The following is an 18721-nucleotide window of genomic DNA, read 5'->3' on the forward strand; positions in this document are numbered from 1 at the left end:
TAACACATGTTTTGTACTGCCTCATGGTTCATATTACAGTGACTTTAAACTTAAACAAAATCTTAAATCCTACTTGTTGAATCTTCAATACATCATTTGAATATCTGTCTTCAGGGAAAACCACAAACACATGAAGAGCAGTGGAAAAGATGATATGGTTTATTTGGTATTTCATTAGAAATTTCTCCTCTCATTCAACTGATCAATTAAATTTTTAACCTCAGGATATGTTTCAGATGGATTTAAAACAGTCAGTTAGTTCCACACACCAAGTTCTCAAAAAAAAAAAAAAAAAATAGCCCTGAAATAGAACATAAAAAGAGCACGCTGATTTAGGAAATGCTGAGTTAAATTTTACTTGGGAACCAGAGTTTCAGCTCATATCAGACAAGTAGGAAATGGTAAGCTTAATAAGAATGAAGTTTTATGAAGACCTAGAAGACCTTACAGAACTAACATCCAAAAAAAGATGTCCTTTTCATCATAGGGGACTGGATTGCAAAAGTAGGAAGTCAAGAGATTCCCAGAGTAACAGGCAAGTTTGGCCTTGGAGTACAAGATGAAATAAGGCAAAGGCTAACAGAGTCTTGCCAAGATAATGCACTGGTCATAGCAAATAACTTCTTCCAACAACACAAGAGAAGACTCCACAGATGGACATCACCAGATAGTCAATACCAAAATCAGACAGTCAGGATGGCTGCTATCCAAAAGTCTACAAGCAATAAATGCTGGAGAGGGTGTGGAGAAAAGGGAACCCTCTTACACTGTTGGTGGGAATGCAAACTAGTACAGCCGCTATGGAAAACAGTGTGGAGATTTCTTAAAAAACTGGACATAGAACTGCCATATGACCCAGCAATCCCACTTCTGGGCATACACACTGAGGAAACCAGATCTGAAAGAGACACGTGCACCCCAATGTTCATCGCAGCACTGTTTATAATAGCCAGGACATGGAAGCAACCTAGATGCCCATCAGCAGATGAATGGATAAGGAAGCTGTGGTACATATACACCATGGAATATTACTCAGCCATTAAAAAGAATTCATTTGAACCAGTCCTAATGAGATGGATGAAGCTGGAGCCCCTTATACAGAGTGAAGTAAGCCAGAAAGATAAAGAACATTACAGCATACTGACACATGTATATGGAATTTAGAAAGGTGATAACGATAACCCTACATGCAGAACAGAAAAAGAGACACAGAAATACAGAACAGACTTTTGAACTTTGTGGGAGAATGTGAGGGTGGGATATTTCAAAAGAACAGCATGTATACTATCTATGGTGAAACAGATCACCAGCCCAGGTGGGATGCACGAGACAAGTGCTCCGGCCTGGTGCACTGGGAAGACCCAGAGGAATCGGGTGGAGAGGGAGGTGGGAGGGGGGATCGGGATTGGGAATACATGTAAATCCATGGCTGATTCATATCAATGTATGACAAAACCCACTGGAAAAAAAAAAAATAAAAAAAAAAAAAAAACAAAAAAAAAACAAAATCAGACTGATTATAGTCTTTGCAGCCAAAGATGGAGAATCTCTATACAGTCAGCACAAACAAGACTGGGAGCTGACTGTGGCTCAGATCATGAATTTCTTATTGCAAAATTCAGCCTTAAGCTGAAGAGAGTAGGGAAAACCCCTAGACCATTCAGTTATGACCTAAATCATATCCCTTATGATTATACAGTGGAAGTGATGAATAGATTCAAGAGATTAGATCTGATAGACAGAGTGCCTGAAGAACTATGGATGGAGGTTCATGATGCTATATAGGAGACAGTGATCAAGATAATCCCAAAGAAAAAGAAATGCAAAAAAGGCAAAATGATTGTCGGAGGAGGCATTACAAATAGCTGAGAAAAGAAGAGAAGTGAAAGACAAAGGAGAAAAGGAAAGATATACCCATCTGAATGCAGAGTTCCAAAGAATAACAAGGAGAGATAAGAAATCCCTCCTCAGTGATCTATGCAAAGAAATAGAGGAAAACAACAGAATGGGAAACACTAGAGATCTCTTCAAGAAAATTAGAGATACCAAGGGAACATTTCATGCAAAGATGAGCACAATAAAGGACAGAAATGGGATGAACCAAACAGAAGCAGAAGATATTAAGAAGAGGTGGCAAGAATACACATAAAAACTATACAGAAAAGATCTTCATGATGGCATGCTCACTCACCTAGAGCCAGACATCCTGGAATGAGAAGTCAAGTGGGCCTTAGTACTATGAACAAAGTTAGTGGAGGTGATGGAATTTCAGTTTAGCTATTTCAAATCCTAAAGGATGATGCTGTTAAAGTGCAGAATTGAATATGCCAACAAATTTGGAAAACTCGGCAGTGGCCTCAGGACTGGAAAAGGTCAGTTTTCATTCCAATGCCAGAGAATGTTCAAACTACTAATCAATTGCACTCATCTCACACGCTAGCAAAGTAGTAATCCAAATTGTCCAAGCCAGGCTTCAACAGTAGATAAACCATGAACTTCCAGATGTTCAAGCTGGACATAGAAAAGGCAGATGAACCAGAGATCAAATTGCCAACATCTGCTGGATCATCAAAAAGGCAAAAAATACCAGAAAAACGTCTACTTCTGCTTTATTGATTACTTCAAAGCCTTTGCTTGTGTAGATCACCACAAACTGTGGGAAATGCTACAAGAGATGGGAATGCCAGACTACCTTACCTGCCTCCTGAGAAATTTGTATGCAGTTCAAGAAGCAACAATTAGAACAGGACATTGAACAACAGACTAGTTCCAAATTAGGAAAGGAGTACTTCAAGACTGTATATTGTTAGCTTGCTTATTTATCTTATATGCAGAATACATCATGCGAAATCCTGGGCTGGATGAAGCACAAGCTGGAATGAAGATTTCTGGGAGAAATATCAATAACCTCAGACACACAGATGACACCACCTTTATGGCAGAAAGTGAAGAAGAGCTAAAGAGCCTCTCAATGAAAGTGAAAGAGGAGAGTGAAAAAGCTGGCTTAAAAGTCAACATTCAAAAAACAAAGATCATGGCATCTGGTCCCATCACTTAGTGGAAAACAGATGGGAAACAATGGAAACATTGAGAGACTTCATTTTGGGGGGCGCCAAAATAACTGTAGATGGTGACTGCAGCAATGAAATTAAAAAACGGTTGCCCTTTGGAAGAAAAGCTATGACCAACCTAGATAGCATATTAAAAAGCAGAGACATTACTTTGCTGACAAAGGTCCATCTAGTCAAAGCTGTGGTTTTTCCAGTAGTCATGTATGGGTGTGAGAACTGGAATATAAAGAAAGCTGAGTGCCGAAGAATTGATGCTTTTGAACTGTGGTGTTGGAGAAGACTCTTGAGTGTCCCTTGGACTGCAAAGAGATCAAATTAGTCAATCCTAAAGGAAATCAGTCCTGAATATTCATTGGAAGGACTGATGCTGAAGCTGAAACTGAAGTACTTCGGCCACGTGATTCAAAGAGCCAACTCATTAGAAAAGACTGATGCTACGAAAAATTGAAGGCAGGAGGAGATGTAGGACGATAGAGGATGAGATAGTTGGATGGCATCACCGACTGGGTGGACATGAGCTAGAGCAAGCTCTGGGAGTTGGTGATGGACCAGAAAGCCTAGTGTGCTGCAGTCCATGGGGTCACAAAGAGTCAGACACAATTGAACGGCTGAACTGGAACTGGAATAAGAATGAAAGATGCCTTTAAAAATGAAAGTGTTATAATTATACGTAAATATCTACATAAACATCTAGAAGCATAAAAGTTGTTTTCAGTAACTGAATTTGAAAGTGGTAACTTTTACGTTATGTCTAAATTACATATATTTAACTGACTGAAAATGATTTGGAAAGGCAGAGACTCATTGATACTGGGGAAATATTCACCTTCTGCATTTTCTAATACTTGCGCATTTACTCTTGTAACCATAGCATCTTTCATACTTGTTCACCTACCTTCATAACGCTCACGGCTAGTCAGTATAATTATTGACCAAGTCATAAAAACAGCCCTTATAATCATTTACACTCACTCCCTAATCTACAATTCAAAATAACAATATGAAAATGCCCCAAATATCATAATTTCATGTGCATGCACATGTGCCCCTTGTGTATGATTATTATTATTGTAGTATACAGATATTCAAACTCCAACTTCAGATTTAGAGTGGTGAGAAAAGTTCTTAAGAGTAACAAGAACATTAATGAATATCTAAACCAACCTCTCCATCTTACAAATGAAAAATTGGATCCTAAAGAGGAAAAGTGAGAGACAATACAACATAGAGAGTAGGGCTAGGATAAGAACTCAAGTATCCTGATGTGTACCCAAGGTGCTTTGTCCACTAAATCTCACCTTCTTAATCTTGATTTTAATTTCATTAAAACTCTCTGAAATGGGTCTTATAGATATGCATTATAAGTCACTGACTGGAACAAGGGAGAAATTATGTCATATAACTTCTCAGGACTTCAGATTACTCAATATGCAAAATGAAGGAGTTGGACTAAATGATCCTTACATTCCTTATGAAGTGATAATTCTGATTAGATTTACTTTGTACTGTATAACTTTCTCATACTTCTGGTTTTGTATTATCCATGTATGCTCTAAAGCAAAATTGTTATTGCACTCTCTTCTCACTAGTAAGCAAGTGTTAGACTTACAGCTTAGTTGATTTATAGCCCTCAAACTAGAAGTACAATGGGAAAAAAAATTAATGTTTTGTAGTAAAATTTACAAGGGAAAAAGTGAATTTGGATTTATAGCACTGAACAAAAATCAAGGCAATTTTATAGTTTCCTATTTGGATGAACTGTGTCCATCTTTTCATATGTTTGAAAGCTTTTCTGTCAAAACTGTGAATAAGTAAATTAACTAAAGGAGAACTATGAGTAATCAAATATTGAGGTTTGTAATTATTTAAATGAAATGGTGGGCCAGTTTATTGCAATATGGTTTTGTTATTAAAATAGCATTTAATTAAATTAATGGTGTTGCATTAATAATATCTCTCCAAAAATGAAAAACAGTTTTATATCTCCCTCATTATATCTCTCTACAGTCAAGTACTGCATGTTGGCTTGTTTATTGTTTACATTCAAAGCTATGTTGGGTTGAGTATGGTGTACTAAAATATGAATAATTAAACATCTGACAATATGAAATGATAATGTGATATACCATGTTGAATCTAATGGAAACAATTTTGAAATTCCCTATAAATAAACTGGGTAGATGTAAGCTTTTTCAGAGGTAGTATTCAGGCTCATTTTCAGGAAATGCTTATGCTCTGAACTCTGTTATTTGGAAAAACATATGGACTCCAAAAGATTCAGAACTCAACTAACAGGAAAGCCATACAAATGTAAGAATAGAATGAAAGAGCAGAGAAGCCACATGCAAGTAGTTACAGACCACTTAAATGAAGAGCAAATATTACAGTGATTCTTGGGAATCACCACTCAGGGATAGATACGAAATTAAAAACTACTCAGCTAAGCACCATGGCTATGAGGGAAAGGCTGTCAAACATAGGTATATGCAGAGTTGCTAAAACAATTGCAGCTATATCTGGGCTAGACATCAGCAAAGCCATCAAATGATGTGAGCACTAGAAACCTGCTATATGGGCATGAATATTTTGTTCAGTTCAGTTCAGTCACTCAGTCGTGTCTGACTCTATGTGACTCCATGAACGCATGCCAGGCCTCCCTCTCCATCACCAACTTCCAGAGTTTACTCAAACTCATGTCCATTGAGTCGGTGATGCCATCCAACCATATCACCCTCTGTCATCCCCTTCTCCTCCTGGCCTCAATCTTTCCCAGCATCAGGGTCTTTTCAAATGAGTCAGCTCTTCGCAACAGGTGGCCAAAGTATTGGAGTTTCAGCTTCAACATCAGTCCTTCCAATGAACATTCAGGACTGATTTCCTTTAGGATGGACTGGTTGGATCTCCTTGCAGTCCAAGGGACTCTCAAGAATCTTCTCCAACACCACAGTTCAAAAGCAACAATTCTTCGGCACTCAGCTTTCTTTATAGTCCTACTCTAGTTTGTACACTTTGTTAAGTCACAGATAGATATGAAGAGAAGATACACTCAATCTTTGCTAAAGTTCAGCTTATTATAAAAAAAACAACATATTGGAGAATGCAAAATAAGGCAGTGAAGTGGCCATTCAGAATGGAGTCAGAGATAGGAAAATGATGATTACTAAGGGTTGGGAGGGCAAGCACCATTGCACAGTAGAGAGTGAAACCAAACCAGGAACCCAGGAGAAGGCTGACTTCTGCTTTGAGCAAACTGCTAACCTCGAGCCTGAAGTGCCTGACAAAATTTGAGGTTGCCAAGCAAACTTTTATTTTCCTATAGACTATTACAAAAATGAATAAAAAGACGTTTTAAATGCCCTTGAGATTCTAATAATCTCTTCAAATGCTCCAATTACATCTAATGTTAAAAGATTAAAGGCAACAAAGAAACATCATATTAAACTTATACCAATATCTTTTAAATTATTTTCCATTTGCCTGCTTGTTCCACGAAATGTTAAGAGAATTGCTGAAAAAAGGGAGGATAGTTCGGAAGGTGAGGGAGTTTCATGACTAATTGAGTTAACACTAGATTGGAAAGAACAAACATTATATAGCACTTATCATATGCCACATAGTTGTAAATTCTTTACATATTTACATATTTAATATTTACAAAACACTTCAGAGGGAAGTAGCATCAGTATTTCCATTTTTCAGATGACAAAACTGATTCACAGAAACTGAGAAACCTGTCGAATGTCAAATGAAAAACCTGTCGAAATTAACCTTCAAGGCTAAGCCTTGAAGTTGGTATTTAAACTCAGGTACATTGACTCCAGGTTTCTTTAATGCAGATATTTTCAAAGTTTATAATATGGTAATATTTATTGTGACTTTCCAAAAGAGGTAGAGAGTACACTATTTTCTAAACTTTTGCAATGATGGAACTTGTTTTTACAGAATATCTATTAAAGACTCAAAAGACACCACTAATCCATAGAATGAAGTTTGAGAAATACTGTTGTAAACCTTTTTTTTTTTTTTTTTTTAACCTTGGATGCATGCTTAACTTCAACTACTTTGACACTATTTATTTCTCTGTTTTTTGAAATATATATTTATATAAATATATATCAGGAATTTTTACATAGTTATACATTTAAATTTAGGAGTTTTCAGTTTACATAATGTTAACTATTATCTCAGTTTTCACAGTTTACATACAATTAACTACTATCTCATTGGCTTATACTTGCCCTTGGTGATATCCTTTTAAATTAGAAATGTTCCAGGTTTTTAAGCATAGTCACTGACAATTATTATATTGTTGGTACCTCTCAATAGACCATTTCTTTCTCATGAAAATTTGAGCTATAAAAATTCTTCAAATGGTACACACAAGTTCTTATAGGTTATACCTGTCCCTAGGTATTTTACTTGAGCATTTTTATACAGTATTATACAGTAGACATGTCAAGATAATTTCTAGAGTCTTGCAGCCCTGACCTCCAATTGGTCTGATTTTCAAACCAGAATTGGTGCATCCAGCAAATATCATTGTAAGTCTAAGGGGAGTGTTGCATTAGACATAGATTAATGGTAACAAAACACCTCAAATTTCTGAAATTAGGGCGAAGAATTAGCTATTCCCAGGAAGGGAGGGACCTAAGACAAGTTGAAGCAGCTCCTTCCACAGCCCTTCCATCCTCAAGTGCAGGATTTTCTCAATATAGACCATCCCACCAAATAAGAAACCAACCAAATAGTCTATGAAATATAGAATCTCAGATATCAGACAACCTCAAAAAGCTACAGAAATAATTAAAAGCTAACTATGACAAAACCCACTGAAATGTTGTGAAGTAATTAGCCTCCAACTAATAAAAAAAATAAAATAAATAAATACAAATGGAGTATAATCTATAAAAAAAAAAAAAAGCTAACACTTTATATATCATCATGACCTTGGAAACTGTTGGACTAGTCAACTTATTTTACTTTTTCTATTTCATTTCAAAGATATTCTTGACACTTTTAAAAATATATTTCGGTATCAGCTTCAGTAGCTCATATACTAAAATTAGAACAAAACAGAGAAAACTACCATGGCACCTGCACAAAGATAAAATGTGAATTTGTGGAGTGGTCAATGTTTTTGGTGATAGTTGCACAACAGTGTACTAAATGCCACAGAATAGTAGTCGTAAAATTGTAGACTTTATACCATGTATATTTTATCAGAGGAAGAGAAAACATAATTGGTCAAGTTAGTGATCTCTTACAAATTAAAAACATATTATCATGGATGTAAAATAAGAAAAATATTATTCAGTTCAGTTCAGTTCAGTCGCTCAGTCGTGTCCGACTCTTTGCAACCCCATGAACCGCAGCACGCCAGGCCCCCCTGTCCATCACCAACTCCCGGAGTTTACTCAAACTCATGCCCATCGAGTTGGAGATGCCATCCAGCCATCTCATCCTCTGTCGTCCCCTTCTCCTCCTGCCCCTAATCCCTCCCAGCATCAGGGTCTTTTCCAATGAGTCAAATATTATTAACTTATGGCATACTGCAAAATTTGTGGCTATTTTCTCCCATAGTTACTCAAAGAAAGAATTTAAGTTTCATGGTATGCATGTTGCCATTTGTTGTTCAGCTGCTCAGTTATGTCCAGCATTTTATGATCCTATGGACTGAAGCACGACAGGCTTCCCTGTCCTTCACCAACTCCAGGGCTTGCTCAAACTCATGTCCATTGAGTCGGTGATGCCATAAAAGCATCTCATCCTCTGTCGTCCCCCATCTCCTCCTGACTTCAATCTTTCCCAGCATCACAGTCTTTTCTAATGAGTCAGCTCTTTGCATCAAGTGGACAAAGTATTGGAGCTTCAGCTTCAACATAAGTCCTTTCAGCGAATATTCAGGACTGATTTCCTTTAGGATGGACTGGTTTGATCTCCTTGCACTCCAAGAGACTCTCAAGAGTCCTCTCCAACACCACAGTTTGAAAGCATCAATTCTTCAGGGCTCAGCCTTCTATATCATCCAATTCTGACATCCATACATGACTACTGGAAAAAACATAGCTTTGACTAGGTGAACTTCTGTCAGAAAAGCAATGTCTCTGCTTTTTAATATACTGTCTAGGTTTACCATAGCTTTTCTTCAAAGGAGCAAGTGTGTTTTAATTTCATGGCTGCAGTCGCCGTCTGCAGTGATTTTGGAGGCCAAGAAAATAGTCTGTCACTGATTGCTCCATCTATTTGCCATGAAGTGATGGGACCAGACGCCATGATCTTAATTTTATGAATGCTGAGTTTTAAGCCAGCTGTTTCAACCTCCTCTTTCACCTTCATCAAGAGGCTCTTTAGTTCCCCTTTGCTTTCTGCCATAAGGGTGGTGTTATCTGCATATCTGAGGTTTCTTATATTTCTCCTGGCAATCTTGAATCCAGCTTGTGATTCATCCATTCCAGCATTTCTCATGATGTTCTCTATGCAAGTTAAATAAGCAGGGTGACAATATAGAGCCTTGACATATTTTTGTCCCAATTTTGAGCAAGTCCATTGTTCCATGTCCTGTTCTGACTGTTGCTTCTTGACCTGCATACAAATTTCTCAGGAGGCAGGTAAGGTGGTCTGGCATTCCCATTTCTTGAGAAATTTCCCAGTTTCCTGTGATCCACACAGTCAAAGGCTTTAAGTAGTCAATGAAGAGGAAGTAGATGTTTTTCTGGAATTCTCTTGCTTTTTCTATGATCCAACGGATGTTGGCAATTTGATTTCTGGTTCCTCTGCCTTTTCTAAATTCAACTAGTACATATGGAGGTTCTCAGTTCACGTACTGTTGAACCCTCACTTGGAGAATTTTCAGCATTACTTTGCTGGCATATGGAATAAGTGCAATTGTACAGTAGTATGAATATTCTTAGGCATCGCCTTTCTTTGTGATTGGAATGAAAACTGACCTTTCCAGTCCTGTGGCCACTGCTGAGTTTTCTAAATTTGCTGGCATATTGAGTGCAGCACTTTCACCACATCATCTTTTAGGATTTGAAATATCTCTACTCGAATTCCATCACTTCCACTAGCTTCGTTCATAGTGATGCTTCCTAAGATCCACTTGACTTCACACTCCAGGATGTCTGGCTCTAGGTGAGTGATCACACCATCAAGGTTATCTGGGTCATTAAGACCTTTTTTGCATAGTTCTGTGGATTCTTGCCCTCTCTTCTTATCTTCTGCTTCTGTTAGGACCATACCATTTCTGTCCTTTATTGTGCCCATCTTTGAATGAACTGCTCCCTTGGTAACTCTAATTTTCTTGAAGCAATCATCAGTCTTTCCCATTCTATTGTTTTCCTCTATTTCTTTGACTGATCACTGAGGAAGACTTTCTTATCTCTCCTTGTTATTCTTTGGAACTCTACATTCAGATGGTTGTATCTTTCCTCTTCTCCTTTGTCTTTCACCTCTTTCTTTTTCTCAGTTATTTGTAAGTCCTCCTCAGACAACCATTTTGCCTCTTTGCATTTCTTTTTCTTGGGGATGGTTTTGATCACCGCCTCTTGTACAATGTTACAAACTTCCACCCATAGTTATTCATGCACTCTCTCTATCAGAACTAATACCTTGAATCTATTTGTCACTTCCACTGTATATTCATTGGGGATTTGATTTAAGTCAGACCTGAATGGCCCAGTGGTTTTCCCTACTTTATTCAAATTTGAGTCTGAATTTTGCAATATGGAGTTCATGATCTGAGCCACAGTCATGCATGTTAGGCAAAATTAACTTCTATTTTGAAATGTCCTTTACTCTAACAATGGTGCCAGCAAGAATATATACTATATAACATACCGCCATTTGAACTTTAACTTTAATTTACAGAAACATGCAGCCACACACAAGAGTCATATTCCTAAAAGAAAGCTAAAGAAAACAGTGATCTATTAACTCAATTTAATTTTGATTTGCAAATCAATAATAATAGTAATCAATCAAAGTGAAACATGCATTTAAATGATTTGGCATTGCAATGCAGCAGGTATCACCAATTAATAGAAAGGAGAGAGCATTAACAGAATTAATAGGAAAGAGAAACCAACCTAGCCAAGTTCAAATTTATAACAAAAATCAAGTTTCCTTTAAGATAGCTTCCATATTGAAAGGAAATTCAATTTACTAAAAGTATTTTTGAAATGTGTATTTCAGGAACTCAGAATGTGTTTAGGAGAGAAAGACTTATTACTGAGGATATTAATATGAAAGTGATCAGTGGTTGTTATGGAATTTCATTTTCTCTACATGGTTTGTTCTGCTCACTGCAACTATAAGACTTTTCTTCCTGCTGCATTTTGGAAAGCTAGTTTTGCCTGTGTGAAAACCCAGCAACATGCTTAAGAGTTAGATAAAGTAAAATATATTATGTCTAGAAGGCAAATTCAAGAGGAAAACTCCCTATCCATTTTCTTTTAGAAATATAAGAAATGGGAATTTAGCCTCAAACTAAAATGTATTTTTGTCTAACATTGAGCTGAAGTGCTAACTCCTGTGTAGCAGATAATGAAAACTCAAATGTATTTTGTGTTCATTAAAAGGTATCAAAGTGCTACTACAAGAATATTGTTGTTTAGACACTAAGTCATGTCTGACTCTTTTGCAGTACAGACTCATTTACTGTTGCTAACCAGCCTTCTCTGTCCTGGGATTTCCTCGGCAAGAATACTGAAGTTGGTGTCTTTTCCTAGTCTAGGGGATCTTCCTGACCCAGGGATAGAAGCAGTGTCTCCCACATTAACAGGTAGATTCTTTAGCACTGAGTCAGCAGAGAAAATGACCATTTATATCTTAGGAACCAGTGAATTAAAATGGATGGGAATTGGGTGAATTTAATTCAGATGACCATATCTACTGTGGTGGGCAAGAATCTCTTAGAAGAAATGAAGTAGCCCTCATAGTCAACAAAGAGTCTGAAATGCAGTACTTGGTTGCAATCTAAAAAATGATAGAATAATTTCAGTTCCTTTCCAAGGCAAACCATTCAACATCACAGTAATCCAAGTCTATGCCCCAACAACTACTGTCAAAGAAACTGACACTGAATGGTTCTCTGAAGACCTACAAGACCTTCTAGAACTAACACCAGAAAAGGATGTCCTTTACATCATAGAGAATTGGATTATAAAAGTAGGAAGTCAAGAGATATCTGGAAAACAGGCAAGTTTGGCCTTGGAGTACAAAATGAAGCAAGCCAAAAGGTAACAGAGTTTTATCAAGAGAACACTGATCACAGCAAACACCCTCATCCAACAACACAAGAGACCACTCTACACATGGACATCACCAGAAGGTCAGCGCTGAAATCAGACTGATTATATTCTTTGCAGCCAAAGATGGAAAAGCTGTATATAGTCAGTTAAAACAAGACCTGGAGTTGACTGCACAAAGACCGTGAGCTCCTTATTGTAAAATCCAGGCCTAAATTGAATAAAGTAGGGAGAACCACTAGGCCATCCAAGCATTACCTAAACCAAATTCCTTATGATTACATAGTGGAGGTGACAAATAGATTCAAGGGATTAGGTCTGGTAGACAGAGTGCCTGAAGAGCTATGGACAGAAGCTCCTAACATTCTACAGGAGGTACAGATGTGAAAGTTGGACCCTAAAGAAGGCTGAATACTGAATAATTGATGATTTCAAATTGTGCTTCTGGAGAAGACTCCTGAGTGTCCCTTGGACTGCACAGAGATCAAACCAGTCAATCCTAAAGAAAATCAACTCTGAATGTTCACTGGAAGGACTGATGCTGAAGCTGAAGCTCCAATACTTTGGCCATCCTAATGCGAGGAGCCAACTCATTGGAAAAGACCCTGATGTTGGGAAAGATTGAAGATAAAAGGAGAAGGGGACAGCAGAGGATGAGATGGTTAGATAGCATCACCAACTCAATGGACATGAATTTGAGTAGACTCCAGGAGACAGTGATGGCAGAGGAGCCTGGAACATACAGTCCATGGGGTTGCAGTCTGACACTACTTTAAAACTCAACAACAACAAAGAGAATATTAAACTTGATTCCAAATCACCTTCTATAAAGGTAATTCGTTTCCAAAAGCTCACAGTCACTCATGGCTTGTAAGTAGATGGTTTTCCATTGTACATGCCATAAGTGCCAGATAATCAGGTGTACAATAAATTCTCCATTCTTCTATATAGTAGTCCGCAAACACTGTCATGGTCTGTTGCCCAGAGGGCTACTACAATGATTCTGTTATCTGTGTTCAACATTATAACATTTGCAGCCTAAATATTTATGTACTACTTAAATTAAACCCCTAAAATCTACCAAAGCATCTAGAAACATTGGTTGGTTATAAAAAAAAAAACACACACACACACACTTTCTGATAATATGCATATTTATAATAGTCAAGATGTAACATATAACATCAAGAAAGACCTGAGAAAATTGCAAGGAGAGTGTTTCTCTTATGTGCCAAATTATGTCCCAAATCATGATTTTAATAATACTGCATGAGGAATCTGAAGTGATGCATGCTAAAATTGGACTTTTCTATAGCTAGTTATAAGTCTATATTACCCTCTCTCAGAATCAATATTCTTGTCTTAAAAGTTAGGTTCATGGAAGCAGCCATGATGTCCTTCAATAGGTAAATGGAAAAAATAAAATGTGGTACATCCAGGCAATGGAATATTATTTAGTGATACAAACAAACGAGTTAGCAAGTCACGAAAAGACATGGAGGAAACTTAAATACATATTACTAAGTGAAAGATCCAGCCTGAGAAGGCTACATACTATGTGATTCCAACTATATGACATTCTGAAAAAGGACAAATCACTGAATAATGCAAAGATAAGTGTTTGTCAGGGATGGGGAAAATAGGCAGATCATGGCATTTTTAGGGCAATGAAAATACTTTATAATATCATAAAGATGCATGTATGTCATTCATTTGTCCAAAACAAGAGAATGCACAGCACCAAGAATGAACTCTAAGGTAAAGTGTAGACTTTGGATTACAATGATGTGACAATGTAGGTTTATCCTTATTAACAAATGCACCAATCTACTGAGTGATGTTGATAATGGGGAAAGCTAAGTGTTTTTGTGAGGATGTAGAGGAGAAATTGTGATAGTATAGAGTATACAGGAAATCTTTATACTTTTCTCTCAACTTTATTTCAAACCTAAAACTGCTCTAAAAATATTGTCATTAAAAATATGAGATTCAATTCATTAACTTTCAGTGAATCTGCATGGAAAAATTAGTTCCAAGATAGCCATTTATTGAGTTGTTATGTATTCTTTTTTTAGTTTATTTATTTTTAATTGAAGGATAATTGCTTTTACAGTATTGTGTTGATTTCTACCAAACATCAACATGAATCAGCCAAAGGTTTGCCTATGTCCCCTTCCACTTGAACATCCCTTCCACATCCCTCCCCATTGTACCCCTCTAGGTTGTTACCAAGCCCTGGTTTGAGTTCCCTGAGTCATACAGCAAATTTTCATTGGCTATCTATTTTACATATGGTAACATGTGTTTATATATATATATATATATATATTATATGTTATATACATTGTGTACATATAATTATAATTATATGTTAATCATGTTGCTTCTATATAGGCTGCAATCTCTTTACTTGAAGAAATTATTATTATTTTTATATTGTTCTTAAATTTCTTACATTCCTTGGTGCTTGGCATAGTAGTGGGTACTTGGTAGTGCCCAGTAAACTACTGAAGAATAATCAAATGTATATTAGAAGGGACAGGGCAAGGAGGCAGGAAAAGGTCTACTTTAGTTGCTGAACAATAGTCAGTTTGCATGATTCTCTAGTAGAAGGTCTATTTTGCATTGTTTGCACAATCACATTCTGCCTGACCCTACCGTCAAGACATGACAACAAACATGAGAAATGGGGAAAGAGATGGTTCACTCAAACACAAACTGCCAATAGTTCTGTTTTGTTTTACTTTCGCTGTCTGATGATGTCATTCTTTATCATCAGCTTATGTTTATGCTTACTGAAGCAATATATGTCAAGCATCTGTTTTAGAAGGCTAAGCAATATGCAATATTAAACATAATTATGTCAAAAATTTTGCAACAGAATTAGTCTTATTTGCAATTTAACAAGCACATGAAGTTAACCATAGGTGTATTGATGTAAATGTATGAATAAATGTATGGTCACCTCTCAAAGGCTTCCATTTGTATAATATTTAAATAAATGTGAATGCTAATTCTTTCAAAAACAAAACTTTAAGGAGGTTAATTCTAAAACTCTGAAGGTATATAGACAAAGGGAAAAAGTCTAAATTATGTCCACTATGATAATAATAATATTCAATTATATGTATATGTTCCTACATGTTTTCAGATAGATAGATAATTATGTCCCTATTGGCTATCAGAATGTGTAATTACTTGAAGCTACCTGAAACAACCAACAACAACAACATGAACATTTGTCATATGATTTACAAGGAAGAGAAAATAAGTACCATGAGAACCTGGCTCTTATTCTGGAATCTTCAAAGGACACAAGGTATCTGGCAAGACTATTTTCAAAGTTTACATTACTTTGCCTCATAAAATGCAGTGTGATAATTCAGACTTTTGTCACTTTTGAAACATATCAGTCCATTACATATTTAACAACCAAGAATAATAAGAAATTTTAGTATTGTTATTTCCATATTAAAACTCCACTAAATTTCTAAGACCAGGAAAACCTGGCTGTCAGAGTGTTGACATGGATAAGGACTCTTCCACATCATATGATATTTTACTTTAAATAGAGCTACCTTCTGGGAACAATATCATTGCCAGGAAGGGCAGGATTTAGAAAATTGTGAGATATTGCCACTCAACACTAAAAATGTATCCACTGAACATGATTTTCCCCTAAAATTTCTGTAGAGAATATTTTCCTCAGTTGAGTCATTATAAAACATGTTTGAACTACAGGCATCCAGTATTTCATTATAGCCCAATAGAATAAAGAGTTACAAAGGATAATTCTGACTCCTATCCATCTTTCTCAAGAACATTATTATTTGACTGCATACAAGTTAGTGCTTGGGTGACAGAAAAATAAATGGAAATCAAATAACTAGGCCAGAACATTAATAGTGGACACACACACACACACAAGCATGTACATGTAATAAAAATGATTTGTCATGGAATTGGGGGCTGATGAATGATTTATAAGGTGGCAAATTCATTCTGGTTTCCTGAATTCTGTCACAGTCTTATTAACAACAAATTCAGAAAGAGATACAAACCATTTTTTTTATACTTCAACCAATAACTTGAGGTTGCTAAAGGGGCACACAAACTCAAATGAATCAACTTAATAGAAGTCATAAGGAAATTTATCTCTTTCCTAAACATTTTTCCAGTCAGAATTTGAAATATTTTTGGTAATAATATGTCTGACCTCAAAACTGCTATAGCTAGAGATAAACAAACACACAGCTGGGAGATAGATGAGGACAGAATGGTCTAGCAAAATATTAGGAAAACTATATCATCTTGATGATGAGACAGGGAGCTCCCTCTTTTGTGGAACTGTGAATTTCCACAGGTTTTATTCCTGTGAATAAGATACTATGTCTAGAACCAATAAATAAGAACAGAAACATCATCCCAGATTCCAGTTCGCTAAACTATGTTCTACTTATTCCCTTTCATTTCAATTTACTTGTTCCTTTTTCTTTGTTATCCTCCTATATTTTTGATGTGGTTGGAAGACTGTGTTTCCATACTGTGGTAATTTGTAGAAACAGAGTGGCATAAATCATGGCTTTCTCTAATATCATTTCAATATGATCTGTACCACCATTCTGTACCATCGTTGTTTAGTGATGCCAGTAACGAAGCCATTCAACTCTTCCAAATTAAACATCTTTTAACAAGTTATTACTCTCTATTTTTTAAAATAAGATACAAATAGTTTATTATGAGTGATAAGTGTAACAATAACTTTATTTTTTTTCTTTCATTTTGTAAAATTTATTTACTTATTCATTTTACTTTACAATATTGTATTGGGTTTGCCATACATTGACTTGAATCCATGCTGGGTGTACATGTGTTCCCTATCCTGAGCCCCCCTCCCACCTCCCTCCCCATCCCATCCCTCTGGGTCATCCCAGTGCACCAGCCTCGAGCACCCTGTCTCACGCATTGAAACTGGACTGGCAGTTCATTTCACATATGATAATTTGGATGTTTCAATGCCATTCTCCCATATCATCCTGCCCTCGCCATCTCCCACAGAGTCCAAAAGACTGTTCAATACATCTGTGTTTCTTTTGCTATCTTGCATACAGGGTTATTGTTACCACCTTTCTAAATTCCATATATATGTGTTAGTATACTGTATTGGTGTTTTTCTTTCTGGCTTACTTTACCCTGTAAAATAGGCTCCAGTTTCATCCACCTCATTAGAAGTGAATCAAATGTATTCTTTTTAATGGTTGAGTAATATTCCATTGTGTATATGTACCACAGCTTCCTTATCCATTCGTCTGCTTATGGGCATCTAGGTTTCTTCCATGTCCTGGACATTATAAACAGTGCTGCAATGAACATTAGGATACACGTGTCTCTTTCAATTCTGCTTTCCTCAGTGTGTATGCCCAGCAGTGGGATTGCTGGGTCATATGGCAGTTCTATTTCCAGTTTTTTAAGGCATATCCACACTGTTATCCATAGTAGCTTTACTAATTTGCATTCCCACCAACAGTGTAAGAGGGTTCCCTTTTCTCCACACCCTCTCCAGCATTTATTGCTTGTAGACTTTTGGATAGCAGCCATCCTGACTGGCGTGTAATGGTACCTCATTGTGGTTTTGGTTTGCACTTCTCTGATAATGAGTGATGTTGAGCATCTTTTCATGTGTTTGTTAACCATCTATATGCCTTCTTTGCAGAAATGTCTGTTTAGTTCTTTGGCCCACTTTTTTGATTGGGTCTTTTATTTTTCTGGAATTGAGCTTCAGGAGTTGCTTGTATATTTTTGAGATTAATTCTTTGTCTGTTGCTTCATTTGCTATTATTTTCTCCCATTCTGAAGGGTCGCTTTTCACCTTACTTATAGCTTCCTTTGTTTTGCAGAAGCATTTAATTTTAATTAGGTCCCATTTGTTTATTTTGGCTTTTATTTCCAATATTCTGGGAGGTGGGTCATTGAGGATCCTACTGTGGTTTATGTCAGAGAGTGTTTTGCCTATGTTTTCCTCTAGGCGTTTAATAGTTTCTGTTCCTACATTTAGATCTTTTTTTTTAATTAATTAATTAATTTATTTATTTATTTATTCAGTGGGTTTTGTCATACACTGACATGAATCAGCAATAGATTTACACGTATTCCCCATCCCGATCCCCCCTCCCACCTCCCTCTCCACCCGATTCCTCTGGGTCTTCCCAGTGCACCAGGCCCGAGCACTTGTCTCATGCATCCCACCTGGGCTGGTGACCTGTTTCAACATAGATAATATACATGCTGTTCTTTCGCAACATCCCACCCTCACCTTCTCCCACAGAGTTCAAAAGTCTGTTCTGTACTTCTGTGTCTCTTTTTCTGTTTTGCATAAAGGGTTGTCATTACCATCTTTCTAAA

The 18721-nt window shown here is 36.7% G+C and overlaps 1 protein-coding gene and 1 non-coding gene across 2 annotated transcripts in view; one reads left to right on the forward strand and one right to left on the reverse strand.

The window, feature by feature from the left end:
* DACH2 (dachshund family transcription factor 2) overlaps positions 1-18721 on the reverse strand; it is a 933902-nt gene that overhangs the window by 430311 nt on the left and 484870 nt on the right. The window lies entirely within an intron of this gene.
* LOC133053292 (U6 spliceosomal RNA) lies at positions 8108-8210 on the forward strand. Its single transcript, XR_009692218.1, has one exon. It is a non-coding gene; the product is annotated as a U6 spliceosomal RNA (small nuclear RNA).

This window comes from Dama dama, chromosome X, assembly GCF_033118175.1.
Source record: "Dama dama isolate Ldn47 chromosome X, ASM3311817v1, whole genome shotgun sequence".
NCBI classification, from domain to species: domain Eukaryota; kingdom Metazoa; phylum Chordata; class Mammalia; order Artiodactyla; family Cervidae; genus Dama; species Dama dama.